This window comes from Nyctibius grandis, chromosome 6, assembly GCF_013368605.1.
Source record: "Nyctibius grandis isolate bNycGra1 chromosome 6, bNycGra1.pri, whole genome shotgun sequence".
Taxonomy (NCBI): Eukaryota; Metazoa; Chordata; class Aves; order Nyctibiiformes; family Nyctibiidae; genus Nyctibius; species Nyctibius grandis.
The window spans coordinates 39580706-39603250 of NC_090663.1; the positions used below are offsets into that span (position 1 = coordinate 39580706).

The 22545-nt window shown below is 40.0% G+C and overlaps 1 protein-coding gene across 10 annotated transcripts in view; it reads right to left on the minus strand.

The window, feature by feature from the left end:
* Window positions 1-22545, minus strand: part of TENM3 (teneurin transmembrane protein 3) — a 472906-nt gene that overhangs the window by 422445 nt on the left and 27916 nt on the right. For 7 of the 10 annotated variants that reach the window (XM_068403637.1, XM_068403627.1, XM_068403625.1 and 4 more), the window contains exon 1: window positions 1548-1986. The exons of 1 other annotated variant lie outside the window; for it this stretch is intronic. The gene's annotated coding sequence lies outside the window, so the exon portion shown is untranslated. Of the gene's footprint in view, window positions 1-1185; window positions 1260-1547; window positions 1987-2076; window positions 2139-22545 lie in introns of those variants that run through there. 2 more of the 10 variants (XM_068403624.1, XM_068403621.1) reach the window with 2 other exon arrangements.

Here is a 22545-nt window from a genome sequence, read left to right on the forward strand (position 1 = left end):
GACCACTGAAATTAACCCAGCAAGTTCATAATGGCAAAACGAGGAATCGTAAAATAATACTATTTTTCTCAACCTATTATATTTTCCCCGAATTTAAGTGATATATTTTTCATATATATTCATACTCATATAGGGCTCATTCTTCCTAATTATTCTTACATTACATCAAAGCACACTTCATGAAAATCTTTCCTTACATACAACATTAAACCAATCTCCTAGATATGAGTGTATTAATAATTCTGAATAGCACTTGCATTATTTTAGAAGGGAAGAGCAACTGCATTTTTCATCAGAGAGTGTCTTTAAGTGTTTTACAATTAACTCTTCTGCAAGATAACTGACCATAGACACGCGATGTTTATAGGTCAACGTGCTCTTTACTAGACTGAATTTTAGGATGTAAGCATCCACAGAATGTTATTGTAACTCTTCAACGGAATGATGCAAAACACTTTGCATGAAGAAGCATATATAAAATGCAGCAGGTAACAGCCAAATAAAACCAAACAAGCATCCAACTAAGAAGGCTTAACATAAAGGACACATGATATTTAGAAAGTACAAAAATAAAACTGCTTAAGTCTTCTTATTAAAAAAGTATTTTAAATCTAAAAATTTAGATAAGCCTTGAACTATGTAATATCTGACAGAAATAGCTCCTACTAAAACTTTTAACAGTGCGTGAGCACATAAAGATTTCTTTTTGTGTATGTTATCTTGTTACATCACTTTGCTTTAAAGCAACTTCACAACATAAAACTTTTAAGCCCACGGAACAATGGAACCGCTTCCTACGTCCACTTAAAGAGAAAACCCACCAGATACCAGAAGTGTTTGTAATTGCACAAGGGAGACCACCCTTTCTCTCCCCAAACCACACTGACATACATTCTTTCGGTCACCATGTGTTTTCGCTGCACAGGAACACTATTTTCACTACAGTTGACCGAATACATCATTAAAGATGCTATCCTTGACGGTTTTCCTCACAAACCCCCCTCCTTTAACACAAGGGCAAGTAAAGCCCCGGCAGTATGTACAGCGTAGCAGACCACCCGGGAGAGCCTGTCACCGCCTGCACCCGTTTGACAAACGCGTTGCCAGAGAGGACGAGGCGCAGGGAGGGAGGGAGAGCCCCGCGCACGCAGACCCGAGGCAACGCGAACGAAGTTCAAAACCCACCGTAAACTTCCCAGGACGAGCCGCCGCGCCTCCGCCCCCGCCGCTGCGCTCGCCAGGCAGCGGTACGGGCACCGCCGTTCACCCTCCGAGCGGGATGAAGCCGATTTGGGAAAACACCGGAATCGCTGCGGCGGCGAGTCCTACCGCCGCGGGCAGGGGGGCCCCGCACGGCGCCCCGGGGCGGGCGGCCCCGCTCCCCGCCACAGCGCGGGGCGCAGCCGAATTGCCGCCGAGGCCGCGCAGCGCTGCTGACAGACCCAGCTGCCCTCCCCCCCCAATTTTCCGCCCCACACCGCGGAGTTTCCAGATCAAGTTGCGCCCCGGCCCCTCCCTCCAGCTCCCCCGCTCCCGTGTAGCCCTACCTGGGGCCGCGCTCCGGATGCGGCCGCTCGTCCCGGGCGCCCCGCGTCTCCCGCCCGCCGAAGGTCCCTCCGCCAGCGGGAGGAGGAGGGAAGGGCCGGCCCCTGGCCCGCTCGCCCGCCCTCGGCCGTGGGGAAGGCAGCGGCCCCGGTTCCCCGCTGTCGGCCGGCCGCCCCCGCGGGCGCGGAGAGCGCCACTTACTGGGGGCGCGCTGCGAGCCTCGCCGCCTCCGCGCCCGGGCAGCAGCGCGGGGGAGAGCGGCGCACGGCGGCACTTTGTCAGGCCGGGCGGGCGGGAGCGGAGGGCGGGAAGGAGCGGGGGGAGGGGCGGGAGGAGGGCCACGAGTTGCTGCCCGCGCCCCCCGCCGCGGGGGGTTACGCGCCCCGCGGAGTTCACTTTCCCCACCTCCTCCCCCGCCGGGGCGGGCAGGGGGTTTGGCCCCTCTTCTTGCGGGAGGGGAGGGCGAAAGTGCGCGCACAGCAACTGCCAGGCGGGGGAGGAGCGCGGGGAGGAGCCGCCGCCAGCACCTACTTGCGCCGTAGCGCGGGGGACCCGGCCGAGGGCCCCGCCGCTCCCCCGCGCCGCCCGGTCCCCCGCGCCGCCCCGGGACGGGACCCGCCGGGCTGCAGGGCCTTTGCCTCCTGCCACCCCCCGCCTCGCGCCCCGGTCGGTGTGGAGCGCCGTGGCTCCCACGCTGTGCCCAATCAGGGCATCCACGACGGCGGCGGTGATTTAGGGGTCATCCGCGAGCAGCACTTCAGGCTGATGAATGGCTCTTCGCAGCTTTCCGCCCTGATGAGGGTGTCTGCGTGCTCCTGATTGCCAACACTAATGAACTTACACGGCTTCATTACGCATTCCCTCCTCCCGGCGGAGGCAGAAAGCTTCCGTCCTCCGTATTTTATTTTCCGCGGGGACCTATTTATTTTTATGAGGGGAGGGGAAGACTTTGGGGAAATAATCCGCGCCTGCCTGCAGCGCCGCGCTGAGCAGAGCCGCCGCCGCGGCCAGCCCGCCCAGGCACCTCGCCCGCTGCCGGGGCACGGCGGCGCAGCGCGGGGGGGCCGCCCGGCAGCCCCGCGCCCAGGCAGTCCGGTGGGTGCCGGCGGGGCTCCCCGGCCCGGCAGCCCGCCCCTCGCACGGGCACCCACCGCACCCCCGCACCCCGGCAGTTTTCGGAGTTGGGCGGGAGCCGGTGCTGAGTGACCTGATTACAGCCTGAACAGCTGCCTTTAAAGGCATTTCTCCCTCGCGTACAAAGGCGCTTCTGCTTATTTTTCTCCCTGACTCCTCAGCATCCTCTCGACTCAAAGTAGTACCTGTAACTTTTCACACGCTGCGATGTTACCTATCTACCTGTCTAGGACCGCTCTCTTTTTTTATTCCTTTATCCTTTCCTTTTAAACCCAAAGGCGTTTCACAGACGACATGCGAAGCACCCGGGGAAGTCAGACAGATGAGCAGCTTTGAACGTTTAGCTGCCTACCCGCTGCAGTACTTTGATTTTCCAAACTTAAATTTACCTGCCACATCTCCGACTCTGTAATGACAGATGCGCGACTATGTCATCTTAAACGCTCCCTAGGAAAATCCCTGCATTCCTCTGACCCGAAATGGCTGGGAATCCCTTCCAGCCACAGCGACCTCACTGCAGGTGTCACGGGCGAGCATTGCCAGGGGTGTATCTATGGTCCGTCCAGCAGTTTTATCTCACATGCGGCTGTTTTACCCCTGTGTTTTCCATTGCATTTGTACTTTGATGGGCTCGACCCGAGAGGGAAGGTACCTGGGTATTTCAACTGATTCGACAGTGCTGAGGTCAGCATTTGAGAATTACAGCAGATACTGCGCACACACACACAGACACACAAATCGCCAGCACCACAAAGCACTGCTGTGCAGCAAATGTAATAGAAAACCACAAATGTTTCAAGCAATTTTAAGTGGACAGCCAACGTGTAATTCATAATATCGAGCATACAGAAAAAAAACAGGTTATTTTATAACGGAAATAACTTGTTTTCATCCCTAGGAAAGATGTAATATTACTAAGTACCTACTTTTAAATGCAGGTTTGGAAAAGTTCTTTTGAAGATACCAAAACTAAACCAATGAGATGGAAATGAATAATCTGCACTGACTTTGGGGCTGAATCTGAAGTGGTGTGATTTCATTTTAAATGGTAGGAGTCACAGAGACCTCTCCAGATAAGAGTTCTGTGCAGGTAAGTGCCCAGACAATATAGGTAGAACCGGAATCGTCATGACCTTGTCTTTCAAATAAAATATCCTACAAAGGTTTTAGTCCTTATAAGAAAGCACTCAAAGTGTGGAAATGTGAATTGCACAAAATTCTTTGTTACAAACATATATAGCTAGTCACACAGGAATGATCTTAACCTTGAACTTACGCCCAATGCTACAATTGTTGTTGCATAGTATACAAAATAGCACTTCTGCTAAACTAAAAGCAAAACTTGTAGAGTCAGGGCTTTACATATGGTTTACTTCTTTTTGGCTTACGGTCCTCTAACATGAAATTAAAAATTGTATTTTGCAAATGCAAACATATAAAGTGGTATATTTTTGCACTACTACTTCAGCCATTTGCATTACCTTAGCTAATTCTGTTCATCTAGTACTAACTTAAACTTTTTACTGCCTCCATATATAGTGAGTTAAGATGCTCCTCTATTATAAATAGAAAGATTATATAATTCCTTATGCAAAGCCCACCAGATAAACAACAAACGCCAACTACTTATTAATACACGCCTGAAGTTCAGAGTAAGTTATTTTGGTGCTCTTAACTTGAACATAACCGAAGCAGCATTACCAGGCTTACCGAAGTTTAATTAAATTTCAGCCTTCAGAGTTTCAACTAATTTGAAAAGTGTGCAGTCACATTTGTGTTAGAGCTTTGTAGGAAAGTATCTTCCTCATGTCAACTATTAAATGTGACTAAACTCTCTAAAATCACAGTCCAGCCCTTTCTTACTCTTTTGGATTGCCAGTAAGCTTCCTGGTTTAGTCGAGAAAGAACAAGAGGCTATGCATTCCTTATCGACTTAGACTTTTTTTCTTTAATGTGACTGAATGTTTTGGGACGGTAGGTGTTAGTGAAAGCACAGAGCAGGACGTCCTCTGATGCAAGACATGCCGGCTCCTGCGCTAATCTACCAGTAACACCAAAAGATGAGACAAATTCAAGCCGCTGTCACGTTCTGTCCAAACTTCTTAAACTACTCTTAATGTGTCCTTCCGTACTTGAACAGTAACGGGCTTCGCCAGGCTTCTCAGCACTGCCTGCTCCCAGGACTCCCTCCACACTCTTTAGGATACTGGCATGTCTGAAAATAACAGATCTCAAAATCTCTGCGTTGTCAAAGGTCCTTGATCTACAGCTCACGGAGGAAGAAAATTGTTTCTAACCACCCATTTTTCTTCGGGGTAACCGGCAAGATGCGGTTTAGTGGAGCTAGGCAGGGATTGCCTCTACGGGATGGAAACAACTAGCAACGCTACCCTGCATCAGGACACTTCATAATCACAATCCTAATTAAAAAAAAAAAATGCTCCTTTCGACTCTTCCATCAATCTTGCCGGCTGATCCTGACATGGCAGCAACTCTTCCCGTTTGTTCTCCGCACGATGAGCTCCGGAGCCAGCCCCGGGAAGGGACCGAGTTCGCAGCTGCTCGAGCGCTCGCGTGCGAGAGCGCGGCGGAGTTGCCCCACTTCCCTCCCCGGCTGCCCGGGCGGCGGCCGGGCCCGCGCAGCCCCCGCGCAGCCCCCGCGCAGCGCCGAGAGCAAACCGCGGCGGGAGGGAGGGTGCCTGGACCGGGTCAGAGGGTGACGAGCCGGCCGTGACCACGCTCTGCCGTAAGCCCTGGCGAAAACCGCACCCACCCCCCCTGCTTTGGGGACGGGGAAACTTTGGGGAGAAGGAGCGGGGCTGCGCCGCTCCGCCGTGTGGGGGGAGCCCCAGTGCGCTGGGATGCGCCCACTAAAGAACTCCAGAGGTCTGGGGGACACGTGTAGCTAAAACGTAAAAATTCCGCGGAAAGAGCCAGTTTTCACACCGGTGTGCTCTGCTGCCAGAAGCAGATCGAGAAAGGCGCTTCCCCGGAGTATCGAATTGTGGTAAAATTGTAAAACAAATATTCTAATCTGATCACTGACAAAGCCATAAAATTAAATAGCTGTCTGCAGAGGGAAATATGTCTTAATTACCTTAATTAAAGCAAGATAGGGCCTTACTCACATTCATTTTGAAGCCACTAAATGTACTGATTATCATACAAATCAACCTTTAAATGGGGGTCATGCTTTTCCACTACATTAGTTTGTATTCCAGTGCATAAAACAAAGCTATATGGGAAGCTGACCTCTGGTGAAAACGATGCACTTGAGTGGCACACAACTGCTGACCCTCTTCATTGGGTTCTTAGGAAAGAACCTGAAGGAGTTTGCATATGATTTGGAATATAAAAATGCCTTTCATATGGTGTTAATAGTGCATTAGGAACTACTGCCTGAGCTAAACTTGTGGCCTTAAAATCAAGCACATAATCATTTTAATCACCTTGTAGTCGTAAGTACGAGCCATCACAAAACACCGTTATTGCCATCAGTGTGAAGTAGTACAAGAGGCCATGAAAAATTTGTGTTTGCTGGTATAACACTTTCCCAGCAAACTACACCTGGGGGTAACTATCCATACTTTCCATTAACAGGAGGAATGCAAAATATTTATAGTGATTCAGAAGTCAAAATACAGACCTTATATGAGCATGCAGAGGTTTATGTAATAAAGTCACATTTATTCAGAATTTATGATTTTTGCAAGAAGAAAGAGCCTTGTTTGAAATAAGCATACCCATTAACATTTTTTTTTTGCCTTTATAGCTTTCTGGCTGAAAGATGTATGAAAAAAATCATTATAAGAAATTCCATCAATTAACTGTTCAAATAAAGAAAATCTACAGAAAAGATTATTTGAAGAAAAGAAAAGATGAGGACATAGAATGAGGAAAAAAAAAACCAAATGTGTTTTTCTGTTGTCTTTCTTTCCTTTTTCCTTCTCCCCTGCCACGTACTCCTCCTAGTAGAAGACATCACTAATAAATTCAGTCTGGGAAAACATACCTCTCTAACTAAAAACCGCAATGAGGGACAATGATCTGGTATTTTATTTTGATAATTCGGATGTTAATTGTTCTGTGTGATGTGCCTAAACAGACATTTTATTAAAATACTACTCGTTTAAACATTTTCTTAGGCTGTTGGTAGTAAAATACGTTGTATTCAAGATGACTGCTTTCATTCCTGGAAGACAAGAGTTCAGGCAGTAGAGTGGTAACAATCTGTGTTTGTTCCTGTCTGCTCAGGAGAACTGTTTCTAATTGATCTGGCATGGAATTTAGTTGGAAATGTGTATGTTGCAACCTAAGCACAGTCCCTGTATGCTTTGTAAAGTGATCACCATATGGGCCTTATTTGAAACATTTGAAGGTTTTAGCCATTAACCTTGTTTAAATTGAGCTGTAAATTCAACTCTCTGAGATGAAAAATATATGTGTGTGTGAATATATATCTATCTATATATGAATATACATGTGTACATATAGATGAATATAGATATATATCCACACACACAGATATGAATAAACACACATCTACAGACATGCATACACACTGGCCATTGTGTGAATCATGAACATGTGTCAATTACTTGCATATTATTACTAATTAATAAAGGTACTAGTTATATTTTTAGAAAATCTGTTAAGTGAAAATATATGTGGATCTGAAGAGGAAGCTGCTGGTATTACAGAGACATTTTCAATAGATGCCGTTTTAATATTTGACGGTATTTTTATATTTTTTGTGGAGAAAATACGCTTAGGTCTATTTCCACATATCAAAACATTTTTTTAACCACTGTCCTGATGTCATGGAGATTTAATTTAGAAAGCCCAGATAAACTAACAGCCAAGTTGTCTGAAGTTCCTTCACAGAAAACTTTTAGGAGATAATGGTTAACTGTGATTCTTTCAATCGTAGGCCAATTACCAATTTTTAACCCTCGAAACTCTTAATAACAATTTCTTGTTCTGAATGTAAAATGAACGTCTGGGCTTTGTTACAGGTAATAGTGCTAAGTTATGAATGCTGATGGCCTTCTTGTACAGCCTTAAATTACATTCAAAAAGATACAGTTTCTTTAATTAAAAAAGCTGCACTGAACTAATCCCTCTAGCTGAAAAAAGAAAAGTTTTAAGCAATCTCTTTCTGCTCTGGGAAAGAAAAGCAGACAATACCATAACAGATCAGAAACATAAGCTATAGTGTGCAGCCAGGAGCACAGCAGGGAACTGAATACTGCTCCGACTGTGTCATTTTTTAATCCCCCATCCCAGTTTTCCCTGTCTGACCTCATGCTGAGATGAAGTTATCACAGAAGACAGCTTTACTCTCACCAATGAATCCAACCCTGGATCTGTATTATCCTCAGCAGATCAAAACACCGCTTTCATCAAATAGCATTATCTGCATAAAAGGCATGCAATTGCCCGATAATTTCACCCAAACTATGCTATTCATTTAAAGGACAAGAAGAGAAATGTAATTCATTCCTTTTTTTTCCCCCTGGAAAAGCTAACTTATACTTCACTCATGGGAACTTCTCTTTTTTTTAACACAAGATCTCAAGAAGAGGTCCATTAAAAGTTTCCCCCTGGTTTACAATTAATTGTTAGAGTACCCCTGTGCCGCTTGAGTGGCGTAAGTGTAGTTATGCAGAAAACTGGCAGGGAGAATTCACAAAGCTTGCTGTAGCCATGATACTGATTCCATTAGCCATGGTTCTGCTAACTCTAATAATCAAATCATATATGGCATAATTGTAGCAGCCTAAAAATAAAGAGTAGCTGAAGATATTTACAGGAGAACTGGGTGATAGAGACTTTCCTACAAATACAAATTTTAAGTCTAATAATTTTGCACAGAAAAGCTGCACCACAAGATCCCGAAATAGCTTCACTAATGTATGTGTTGTTTATAACAAACATGCACATATATTAAAAACTCATGCTGGTGCCTTGTCTTCCAGAAAGGAAAGCACATGATGCTGTGGCTCATTGGTTTTATGGACAGACACTACAAAACAGTAAAGTCATGATGGAGGTGGGCAGGTTGCTCCAAATGAGGGCCATTACAACAGCTATTGTATTTGGACTATTCCATGTAATTGTTAAACTATGCTTGGTATTCTTCTGCTTGTAAAGGGCTTATACACATCTCATGTTTCTTCCACAGAAAAATTATAAATAATGTTTTTTATTGCTTCGTTTTGTTTTGTTAATATTTGTATGAGAGAGTAAAGATTATTTTGTGTTGGAGTCTTGTGCTTTCTAGATCTTTGGTAAGAGGTATTTTTGTTTTCTGAATGGCAGTGTGGACACTCAGCATCAGAAGCAAGTGCTGATTTGTATCTGGCAGAGGGAACTCTACCTTTCTTTTTCTAATAGTACAAAGGCCTTGGTACGTCACCGGGCTGCAAATGCTAAAGTACTTGTCCTGGCCTAAATATTGCCTACTGTAGACAATACTCTGCCAGTTACCTTCCTTTGGGACCACTGGGCAGGTACTGTTCTCTATTCAGAGGACAAAACTTTTTTTTTTTCCCCCCAGCATGTCTTTGATACTTTTTACAACAGCAGTTCTTTGAAGCGGCTCAGAGGTCTGGAATCACAGGAGTTGCCTCAGAAGAGCTGGATTAGTGAGCCTAACAGAGGCGCATCACACATTTACCATGGGGCTACAACCTCTCTGTGCACACGCAGACACTATGGAACTTCATATTATAAAAAAAGTATCTGTTTAGTCCACAGCTTTCTTGTGTCTTTCCAGCCTCAAGATAGAGCTCTTTTCCCCCCTATTTTCAAAAAAGCTTTGGATGTTCCAGTGCTTCTTTATAAAATTAAAATATATAAATATATATGTTCACTTTCCCTGTCAACTGATATCTTATTTTTTAATGGAAATACTTGTCTATCATACTTGATAGAGGATCCTGATGAAGGAACCCTGTATCTGAAAGCTTGTGTTCTTTTTCTAACTATAGCAGCTGATCAGAGAAAATAACTGTTTTTTACAATCCTTGCTTCTCATATCTTCTCACAACATCTCATTTATAGCCATATAAATGGTGTATTATTATTGAGGAACAATGTATGTAAGTCCAGTTGGTTTTGGACCTGTGTTCCTAAACAGTATTTCCTATTTGAACGCTGTTTGTAGGGTTTATCATGTTTCCATGGCAATGGAATGTAACTTCTTAGTGAAAGATTTTTAAATTTTTTGTTGTTGTTGTTGAAATGGGTTATACTGCTAGGCATTCAAACCAAGATTCTTGTGTGAAAGAAACAGCATGAGCTGAAAATGCTAATTTCCCATATTGGTGTGGTAGTATGCTATGTATGTTGGTATAATCATATTTGAGGCCCCACATGCTGTTAACTACTTAGGGGTCCTCTTTCTGTTTATGAAAAGCAGGGCAATCTGATGATGGAGGAAACCAGGAAGAAGACGAGTGCTAGTTGGGAAGCAAGCTGTATGCTCCCCTTTCTCCAGACTGCAGGGGTACTTCTTACCTACTATTTTGTGGAGCAAGGACACAGATAAAGAGTATGTCAACTCTACAACCACACCACTGTCCAGGTATCAGATATGAAGATGAAAGAGTATGGTAACTCTGGTAGTTTACTAGGTAGAGACCTTTTTTTAATCCTTCCATCTGGTGCCAGACTGGTCGTACTATGGCACCTATAATCAAGAGTTCTGTTAATATGCAGGCATGTTAACTGCATCACAGCCTATCAGCATTACCTTTTAAAAAGTTACAAGAAGGATAACACAGAAAGCCAGTCCTCTCTAGAGAGATTTCCATTTAGGAAAACCAAGGAAGTGACACAGAAAAGCAAACACTCATATACACTGACAGTGCAGTCAGAAACTTCACCACAGAGGCTAATATTGGTGCCCTTGTACCAACTTTGCTAGACCAGGATTCAATTTTTTAACTTAATATTTATGCTATTTCAGGATATGCAAATTCTCCTCACTCTGAATTTCCAAATCTTTTCTGTTCAGGTGTGTTTATTTTTCTGTTCATTACAGAACTGAGAAAAGTTCACAGCACATTAAAAATAGAGATTTTTTTTTTAAACAAAATAAATCTAATTGAATATATAGAATTCTTAAATCGCTACAAACTGAATATGGAAAACTCCAAACGTCTTCAGTGAAAATTATATACAAAAAGAATTGTCTACCAGATAATTTTGCCCGTAAATAGCAGTTCTGAACAGAATTGATTCCAGTCACTTAGAGTTAACTAAATTTGAATTCTGTGATATTCATCTTGTATTCAGAACAATGTAACTTGCGTATGTGCATGCAGAAACAGAGCAGCTTGTGTGGGACTCTGTACTCTTACACATATCACCTCAGCACTGGAGAACCACCAGCAGTGGAGACAGTTTTGTCACTGATATAAATTTGGACTGCTGTAGTCCCTTCCGTCACATGCTTTCAACCTTCTGTTTGTGTTTTCTTTCCATTGTCTATTACATACTGTGTATATTAGTTAAGGTGATGTTGAAACACCCATAGCTTCTGGATACATGAGTTCTTTCTGTTCTTTTTTTCAGGAATTTAAATATAGAAAAATGAAGTAGAATGGAGGATGAAAACCAAAATAAAATCACTTCTGCTTTCATTATCTTCATTTTTTTAATTCTCAGCTACTACTATAGCAGTGCAACATCTGCGTTGCTGATTTCATGGCAGTGTAATTGCACACAGCATGTCTGATTCTACATTACTTCTCCTGAATTACACTGGAACAAGACTAGATCCGAAATACCGTATTCATCAAAGCTTTCAATAGAGGATGAATAATGGCAAGATTTTTTAAAAGATAAAATTGTCATCAGACCACTGAAAACTTATGATGTGTTGATGATATCATAGCAAGTCCCTGAATTCAGACAAAAGGGTGGAATCTTAGAAAACCTAAATCCCAGTTTAGCACTAATGCCAGCTCTAACATTTGCTGACTCAGAGAAAAGCTGTCCCACTATTTTGGGAACAGGACTTGCAACAAGTCAAAATGGAAAAGGAAATAGTTCTAGCCACCTTTATTTTACACCATAAATATTTTTGGAAGCTTTCTAAAGTGCACAGCTATAGTTCGTCTTTCTGAAACATTTAGTATTTGAAGAAAACTAGTGAAGCCCTTTGTATATGCATATTGTAAAAATACAGATTTTCTGTTTTTACACTAATCATAAAGAAATGGAAAAGCATAAAGAAGCAGCAGCAGAAATCTATAGCTCATGTGCTGGCAAAACTAGAGCTTTGCATTTATTTTTTTCCATTATAAAATAAATAGTTCTCAAAATAATCTCAGAACAATAAACTTGTAATGTCTGTCAGAAGGAATTCTATCATAGAAAGTAAAAGAATAGGTAAAGAAACCTATTTATTCAGTTTTATGAGGCTTATAACCTTCTCGAGTGTTCCTGCAAAGGTTGTACTTGTACAGCCTGCCACTTTGGCCATTTCAGGGACCGTGGCAACAGCACTTTCTTCTAGCAGCCTCTTCTCTACTACCGAACTTAAGTTACTTGTCTTCATTTTAAGGATTCTCCCATTGCCCTTTCCCATCCTGCCAGTCATCGCTTTCTTACTGTCAAGAGCTCAACACCCATGTCAGCCTGGCATATGATGCCAGTCGCTGTTGCCAGCTCTTAAAAGTTTGAAATGCATCTCTCTGCTTTTTTTTTTTTCCCATGATTCCTCTCCCACTTGGAAGAAATTCTTTGTAAAAACCACAAAGCTAGCTATCTTACTTGTTTCCTAACTGCTGCTTAGAAATTTTCTTTCCCTTGATACCTTCAAAAACCTTGGACAATATCTGTGATTGTGCTGACCCATACTCAGGGTGCTGCTGTGGCCTTCTTGCTTTTGTTTCATGCTTAGATAGTAAAGTTCTCTGAAAGCAGGAAAAGTCTTTTTCCATTTATGCTATGTCTAATGTAGTGTGTCTGAGAGCTCTCGCAGTCTGAGTGCTCGTCAAAGCCACAGCAATACAAATAAGTAACAACATTGGCAATAATCAAATTCACACACCACTTCCTTTGGTAATTCGATAATAGGTTCCGTGTCTATGCTGATAATATTCCTCATCTTTCCATGTTTTCTATATGTGTAAGTACTACTTTGGCTTAAAGAGGTGCGTCTGTATGTGTTGATCCTCATTTAAATATCAGACTATTTTAAAACGTATACTTATTATTACACACTAAAATGAGAAGTGATATGCAAAGAGCAGTGAGGTTGCTATATCAACCAATCAAAAATCATCCAATGCCGTCAATAATCAAGGCTGCCTGTGTAACTGTAATTCAATATCCGGCTTTTAGATACAAGAATATTCTCTTTAATGATCAAATACTTAGTGTTTCTAGAGGCCAGTCTTATTTAGAGGAAAGGTAGTTAATCACTATGCATTTTTATCTGAAATGAATGAAACTGAATGAAAACATTATCAGTTCTGTTGTAGGCAGTTCTGTGGTACTGACAGCATGACTTTTTAGTATTTTACACTGGAAATAAACCTATTGGGACCCAGAATTAAAGCTCTAGAATCACCTGACTAGTCTAGAAATTTTGGCTGCCTAATCTGGAATACACAGGGAGGCTGAAGACAGATAGCATTGCACCGCATAGCATTGCAGAAGTTTCTAGAGAATACCTAACTCACAAGTAGAGCCAACTGTGAACATTTGGGCTTGAGAGACTTGCCCAGAATCATATAAAAAATTCTGTAGCAAAGGCAAACTGATTGCTCAGTTCTTCAGGTGACATGTAATGTTCCCTAACCACGAAGTCACCTTCTGCCTTGCAATCCATCACAAGCACATATTCATATTTTTCAACTAAAGAAGAAAGGGCTCTAAGGTAAGCCCATTCAGTACGAAAGGGTGATTCATTTCTATAGGAGGGCCGCTCTATGCATGAAGCGATCATTTTAATTAAACCATGTAACACCACCACAGAAATAATATTTCACAGCCACCCCACATTTTGCTACTTCCTTACTTGTAGGATATAGTTTTGCGAATTTTAATATTAATTTACTTTCTTCTTATAGCTTCTGAGCAAAAAAAATAAAAATAAAAAATGTATTATATGGATAAACATCAGCTTTCACAGTAAGTACTCAGAAATTTTACCCTTTGGTCGACAAATCTTTATCAGCTAATAAATTTGTATGATTGGTAGCTAGTTTTTTCTGTGGAGTAAGTGAAGGGAAAATCTCTCTATTCTCTTTCTATTCAGTTTCAGCTATCAGTTTCTTTTAAATGAAAATATATTAAATATTGGATTTTTTTTCTAGGGCAACATTTTGAAAATGAAATGCTTAGCTTTGGAATATGTTAGAATAATAATAAAATAAAAAATGCCTTTCTTAGGAGAAAAAAAACTTGAAAGCAAAATGCTGAACAAAGTTAACTGGAAACAAAAGAAAACTTTTCATTTTTGACTTGAAAAAAAAAATGTTTGCATTAGCAAACTGATTCCCACTCCTTTTCCCCACTCCATTATTCTGTTTCAGTTTTACCTGAAACAGTCCTCTCGTCCTCTTTATTTTTTCTGTTGGACATTAGGCTAAATCAGTGATCACTCAGCTAGCTTCCCTGGGGATGTTCACTACCTCTTCCCATGTACATCCCCTCCAGTGCACACACCTCAGACCCAAATCCACCTTCCTTAAGCTCCAGACTTTTTTCCACAGCTTTGTCCACCTCACGTTCCTCTCAATTCTCTTTCATACTCGCAATACTTCCTCTTCAGTTTTACACTTTAATTGACCACAGGAGATGTGTGGGCATCGACTCACTAAAATATGACTGTGCTGAGACTAGCAGATAGACTACAGTGGGAAAAGAAAAACCTTTTTATTTTAAATTCTACTGCTCATCATCAAGCGCTCTTTCAGAAACCAGACAGAACAGCTGGGATGAAATTCCTGCATTTTTTAAGTAGGAAATATTTAGTTCAGACAGTATCTTCAGAAACCTCAACTTCCAAAGGGACATTTCCTTCCCAGCAGGGGACATTACCCTGAACTTAGCTCCACTGTATCTCTGCCCTGCTACTAGTTGTCAGCTGATAAGGTTTGCATTAAAAGACGTTTCTACACTGTACCAGGATCACTGAAGTGATTTAACTTAATCTTGGCTTGTCAAGTAGCCCTGGTGGCATCATTCTAGCCCATTTAATTCAGAATAATCAGAAATTGAGGGGAAGATTTTCTAGGATCATTTTAACCTTCACTTAACTACACAGAAGTTCTCTTCTGCACTTACCCTGAAGGTTGCAAAAATGGAGGAGCTGGTCTAGTAAATTTCATTTTTAAATTTAAATCTCAATGAAAGGAAAAGAAACAGCTTTAGGGAAAGAGGAAATTTTTCTGACCATTGTATTCAAAAATAGTTGGGTTTAAACCTCCTTTTTAGGCTGTTTCCTCATTCAGCTGTGACAAGCATTTAGTACTGACCTGAGACAGATGTGAAACTGCTTAGTTTGCCTAATACAATGTCATACTTTTTCTAAAATACAGTTTGTAACTTAGCTCACCACACAATAAAATAAACTACTCTTTCAAAGACCTGATGCAATTGTGGAATTACAAACCCCCACTGCTTTGATATAAACTTTCAGGAGAATACACTGTATGTTCAGATGGCTGACAGGAGCAATACTCCCAGCCCTGTTTCTACAACAGGTAAAAATAAGAAAATAGAAGAATACGTTTTCTGAATCACTGACAAAGTGTCTGGAGAAAAACCTGAATGAACAAGAAGAAAAATAGCAACAGTGCTTACAAGCTTGTAAACCCATAATGAATGTATCTATCCAATTGTTCAAAATACTAGCAGGTAATTGTAGAAAATATGTATAATTTACTTCCTTCTATCTCCTATTATTTTTTATTTTCCTCTCCCTTATGAGGAGAGGCTGAGGGAGCTGGGTCTCTTTAGCTTAGAGAAGAGGAGACTGAGGGGTGACCTCATTAATGTTTATAAATATGTAAAGGGCAAGTGTCATGAGGATGGAGCCAGGCTCTTCTCAGTGACATCCCTTGACAGGACAAGGGGCAATGGGTGCAAGCTGGAACACAGGAGGTTCCACATAAATATGAGGAAAAACTTCTTTACGGTGAGGGTGACCGAACACTGGAACAGGCTGCCCAGAGAGGTTGTGGAGTCTCCTTCTCTGGAGACATTCAAAACCCGCCTGGATGCGTTCCTGTGTGATATGGTCTAGGCAATCCTGCACCGGCAGGGGGATTGGACTAGATGATCTTTTGAGGTCCCTTCCAATCCCTAACATTCTGTGATTCCGTGATTCTGTGATTCTGTTTGCATCAAATATAGGAAGCAGTTTCAAACAGCCAAATTGTTGCTTTGCTATTACACTTACAGCCCTGTGCTTGCAAAGGAAGAGAAATGGGAGGTTTGCAATTTCATTATGGGGCTTCCTTTGATTAGCTGTGGCAACTTGTGATGCCAAGCACTTGTCATACCAATCTATGCACAAGTAATTGAAGAGATTAGAGGAAGCATTCCTTGTCATAACCAACATGCTGGCTAATTTTCACACTATATTGAAGGCTGCTAAAATTCTGCCTCCCCCCACTTATGGCTGAATTTCCATGTTATATGTCTTATAGTAAAACAAATAGATATCAGGATAAAAAAACAAGGATCTGAATAATATTTAATATTCATTACAAAAAGAAATGCTCCTTAGAGAGGAAAAAAATCCCATTTTTTGAATGAATAAATAAATAAATAAATAGATAAATCAGCTGAAGAGAAGATTAATACAAGTTAACTGAGAATTTCAAACACTTATGTTAGAACAAAATAGCCTGAATTTACTGATTTCACTTTGTACTAGTTTCTAATATGGACCCAATTTTCTAACAGCAGCTTTCAAAAAATATTTAAGAAAACTCTATCAAAAAAAGTTAAGCAGTATAAAGAACCAGTTTTTTAATTTACCTTGCAAAAGCTCCATTAAGTGTTCTTGCTACTTCAAAATTTTTTTGCTAAGTTGATGGGAAAGAATTAGTCACCTTTCTTTGTTGCTGTTGTATAGAAATGTCATTTACTGTGGGATGCCTTTCCATCAATGCATTAATAACTTGTGTTTGTGTATTTTTATAGTATATATTACCATTTTATAATGAAATGTTAAATATTTCACTTGTATTTGTATTTTACTTTGATTTGTACTGAGTACTGAGCACTTGCAGTATTTCTATTTACTAGAATATTTTATTAAAATGAATATTTAAAATAACCCATTGCTTAAAAAGAGTATTGCTATTTTTTATAGTAATTGTCTTCCTTTCAGTACTGTGACCAGCTTTCAGTCTGTTGTAGTAGAATATCATGGATAGTGTAGGACTTTCTTCTTGCATGTCTTACACTACCTCTCATTTCGAACATTAAGGACAGGTTCCAGACCACCCTTCCGTGGAAGGCATCTCCATTCTCATTGTATCATCAATTAGCGAACTTCTCCCCTATAGAATAAGCCCTCTGATAGCATCTTATCAACAAGTGCTTTATTGTTTTCTTTCCTCTAGCACATTCTGCCACATCTAGTCTTACCTGGATCCCTCATGTTCTACCTACTGCCCAGTGACACAATAGAAAAAAAAAAAAGATATGGACAAGGAAGTCTCAGTGTATCACTTCTCTTGACATGTCTGAATTTAGCTGTTAACTGAAACTATGTTATTTTACTTCAAGCTCCACCCAACATAGGTGCTTGCTTCTATGCTCTCTCATAGCTAAAATACAGAAAGCTTGTGCCTCCTTGGCTCTTCTTACTGACAATGCATAGTTACGATCACCCCTCAGGCTTTAAGCACTTAGAAGCTTAAAAGGCTACAAAACATATAAACATATATCACAAATGCCTCCCTTTGGTGTTAATAATACTCAAGATTTACTTAGAATTTTCTCCCTCTAATTATTCAATGTACTTGTCATAATATATGATATTTGTTTATTGTTTGAATTTCTCACAACTTGGGTAATGAAAGTTAATAAGGCATTGCCCTTGCATATTCTTTCTAAATATTAAGATTTCATCAATAATATATGTGATTAAGAACAACTGTTTTTGCTGGTCCAAAAAAAATATGATGGGAGTATTTTTGTTGATTTTGTCTTACACTTGCATTTTGTGTGAAATACGCTCCTAATAATACAATTGACATACATTTGGCCTAACATAGATTTATGTTTAAACCCTGCATAAAATCCATCTCCACATTAAAAACAATCGAATTTATTATAAGATTTTCATTAGGCAATAGGTGCTTATATTTCGTACAAATTTGCTATTTCTTCTCACTGTCAGCATCTGCTGCCCATACTCGTATTTCCCACAGAGAAGACCAATTAATGTCCACTGTTGTTTCCCTTACTGTATTGTATGGCTACTTAATCATGTTCCAGCCCAGAGATTCTATGTAATTTCTCCTCACCTTCCCCTTCCACGGTAGTTAACCTGATGAAATTCTCATTTGGTACTAAAAATTGAAAAGAGGACTTAAGAAATAGTAGCCTAAATCCATGTATACTTTCATCTCCAGTACTCTCCCTTATAGCATAGGTTCTTATACGACACTCATCACTACGTTATCTAAACCAGTTGTGGGTCAAAGTGCTGCCAGGTTTTTATTTTATTTTATTTTAAAAGATTATAAATTTAGTTGACCAAATCCAATCACAAATTCATCAAAGTATTATTCCTGAAGGCAAAAGTCTATGTAATATTATAGATGTGTTTTTGAAGATGTGCTCGTATTTCATAGGACAAGCAGAGGGAATATTTTAAAATCAGATGCCCCAAAATCAAGAGATACTGCTCATTCACATCTATGATTTAAAGTGAAATCTCATCAGTTGACTTCAAAAGTCAAAAGACTTTGCAGTAAAAAAGACGGGTGTTTGGGTAATTATAGTCCAGGTTATAGAGATTCTAACAATTCCATCTGGAAGCCATGAAGACGTGTTTTTTTGAAGTGTCCATATCCAGCTAAAACCTTTACATTTTTTTTCTAGTCAAACGGACCTATATACTGCTGTTACAGGCTGTGCTTTGCTCAGTTGCTGACCACGAGGTACTAAACATTATTGTTGGTTCCAGATGAATTACCCTGGAACCACTTCCCAGCTGTTAGAAGCTGACATGCAACTAAAACGACCAGTGCCATTTGTGTTAAAAACCTACTTTTTAGATGTAAGAGATTTAGAATATTTTCTCTCTTAAGGAAAACTGAAGGTCATATCTTAGAAACAAATTATTTCTCCATAAACTAATTCATCCATCATATCCACTTTTTGAAAGATCCAGATTTGTAATTTATGAGTTCTGAAGTTATACTTAATTTATATTTTTCCCAATGCCTGTACCTTGATCCGAAAGTGGCCTGGTGACAGATACTGAGAATCAAATTCCTCGGTCAGGAAACCCCTCAGTAGGATTGGGAAGAGAGATGGTGGTTTTGTACAGAAAGCTTGGGATTGTTGTATCTCAGAAGAACGGATCAGTCTCCCATGCTGGCAGAGCTAAGGGTTTCTCTGCATATCCTGAATTCCAAAAGTTCATTTTCATTATCACAAAAAATATTTCCATACTGAAGTTGGAATTTTTCTTACCTAACTTCCACTCAAGGAATGGAAAGAAACAAGCAATACACCCAGCACTGTTAGCCACTTAAGAAGGGGATGAGCTGCTTTCTACAATTGCTGCACTGTAATGGCTATAGAAGTTGTTCACATGACTAGATTAAAGCAGATGTGCAACTAGTAGATATATGTAACATAGGACATGAAGTCAGAGACACCCCCCTAAATAACTGGCCTGACATAATACAGCAAATCTGTGACAGAGCCAGAAATTGGACTCACTGCTCTCTACCAACCACATTTTAACGGCACAACCTAGTATTCAAAAGGCAAAATTAAAATACCTTAATTTTAAGACAAGTGGTGACTGCACATTGTGGAGGAAGTATTAAATCAAAGAATGGTTATAGTTCATTATCACCTGAAACCTCTGTGATTAGAACTCATTAATAAATTCCATGATATTTATGGAGTTATTCGTAGTTATTTTTATAATCTACAACTTAAAAACCCCCCACTAAGCTATGAATTTTTTTTGAGGATAATGAATGAATGTTTTGCACTCAAACCTACAGGAATATATTATTAACTTGGGGCTAGTAGACTCATTTTTACCAGATTCTACTGTTAATTTTTATGGAGGATCAGCTGAGCAATTTTTGGAGGTCTGCTCAGCAGAGGGTAGAATACAAAGCTCAGTTCTGCTGGCTCAGCCAGGAAGATGCTTATTGCTGCTTGTTTTAGGGATGTGGCAGCACCCTGCAGATCCTCCCAGGATGATGTCCCACAGGAACATGCAAGATTTCAGAAGTCTGGGGCTTTGACTCATTCAAAGCAATATTTATATGAAGTTTGGGTTTGAAACGAAATTCTGTGAATTAAATAGCCCTATATTAACAGCACGTATTCCAGACAACCAAACAAAATATCAGACATCAGTATAAAGCAGTTCTTAAAGTTGCAAGGGACTTTAAATAAAGAATAGAAATCACTGTTGTTGTTTTTTTTTTTTTTTATTTTCTACCAGTTTGCGTATTCTTTAAGTTTTGCTTCATGATCCAAGTATAAAAAAAGTAAAATGAATGGATTAATAATGTGCTTCTCTGCAGAAGAATGTATATATGAACAAATACATTATGTGATACTACTGTACTAAAATGAATTTAACTTGCAAGTCTATGGGAATGCACAAAAAGTGATCTTGACAATTTAGCAAAGATTTAGTAGGCAATGTGCTGCAGCAAGGTGTCCTGTTATGCAAATTTTATTGTTTTACAAAATATCCTATAAGATTTTTTTTGCAAGTATGAAGTAGTATGAAGAATTCAAGCTAAACTACATTTGTCAAATAAACAAGCCACACTTGTCAAATAAAAAAACCCTACATTTTGTGATACACTATCCTTGCACTGCGTTTGCTTACATATCAACTAACTTACAAACTCAATGATTTGTGATTGCTCTTCCAGTTATTAGTGAGTAATAGTGAAGTTGAATGGCATAGTTATTTACATCTCTGCCACTTCTCATGTCATACCGCTTTAGACAAAGCTAAATTTTATGTTTCTTTATGGTTGGATTTATAGTAAGCTATCTACCTCCCTCAAAGGATGTATATATAAAAAAATACATATATAATTATTCTTTCCTCAATAACTACTTGGAAAGTTTCTGCAGTACTTCCTCCCAAATTTCTACAAATAGGCCATGAAAATAATTATTAACTTCCCCCAATATAACTACAAAGATCTTGGAATGTAGGTCAAACCAAGGAGTTTAACACTGATTTTTTTCATTATTTAGGGGAAAAAAACATGTTAATATTATTATTGTATTTTTTGGAGTGGTCTTTTCTTTATGTTTTATTTAAAATGTTAATGGAGTGTATCTGCACTTCAGATAGTTTATCTTTAAATCACTGTTCTCCACAATAATGCACTGTGAGCACTGTAATACACAGGCAAGTCCTCTTAAAGAACATGCATCAATTCTCTTCCCTTCTGAAGCACACTGCAAATGCCCTCTAACAGGGCACAGCAGCATTACATAAATCATCTTATATGAAAAATTAACATGACATGAAATATTTATAAATATTAATGTGTATGTTAATATAACCAAAGCTGTAACAAACAATCATAACCTTGCCAAGTTTCTTAGGACAGGCGCCGCTGATAATGATATCCATTATCTCTGGAGGAACGCGCAATTACGAAAGTATACATGGGATGCTATATTGTTATCTGCTTTTAAGTTCATCCATTAAACACTCCACCTCACACTGGATGTTAACCCTCCTCTTAGCTCTTTGTCAGGTACTATTATTCTGGGTATTTACACATCCATGTGAATGAAAAATGAACAACTGTCAAATGTACAAAATTTCCCTACTTCATTAACACATGTATTAAATTTTATAGCATACATTCCTTTGCTATATGGCAATTATACCTTATAAAGTCTGATATCTACCTACCTACCTATCTGCCTGTCTATCCAACCATCCCTCTATGCTGTACACAGAACAGCCCATATAGAAATTTGTGAACTCCTTTGGTTTATCTTTGACATGTGCTGCATTTATGCTATTATGATTAATGTTGTGTCAGTATTTTCACTAGAATTTGTGATCAAATTTGATCAGTTGCTATGAATTTCAAGCACTTTTTGTTATCATCACTTATTTAACATCATAGTGATGGGGAAGAAAATGTTGAGCCAACACCACAAAAGTAACCTTGTTTCTCAGACGGACGTGGCTAGAGGTTTTACAACTGTGCTTAGCCCATGTACAAAAGAGATTACGTCCCAGGAAACTTCCTTAAAGGTTTAAGAAGAACACCCAAGGCTAAGCAGCGCTGATTACCATTTAAAATGAAGTCTCTTCTGAACAATGAGTTGTGCCTCTTTTGTAATATATAGATTCACATACGTATGACTTCTTCCCGTTATTTGTTTTGCAAAGAAGATCATAATAAATATAGGTTCAGTAGGAACAGCCACTGAAATACTGTATACTGTCAACATCCTTTATCATTCAAGACAAATAAAATCAAAATTAGCAGCTGCATGTAATAACATTCTCTTTTTATTACCAGTACTATTATTAGGCATGAATATAGTGAAGCCCATTTCAGAAGCTGTTTGAGAAAGTAAGCTTTAAAAACCAGGCTTAGCAGCTAGAATATTACTATCTTTATTTCATTGAGGAGC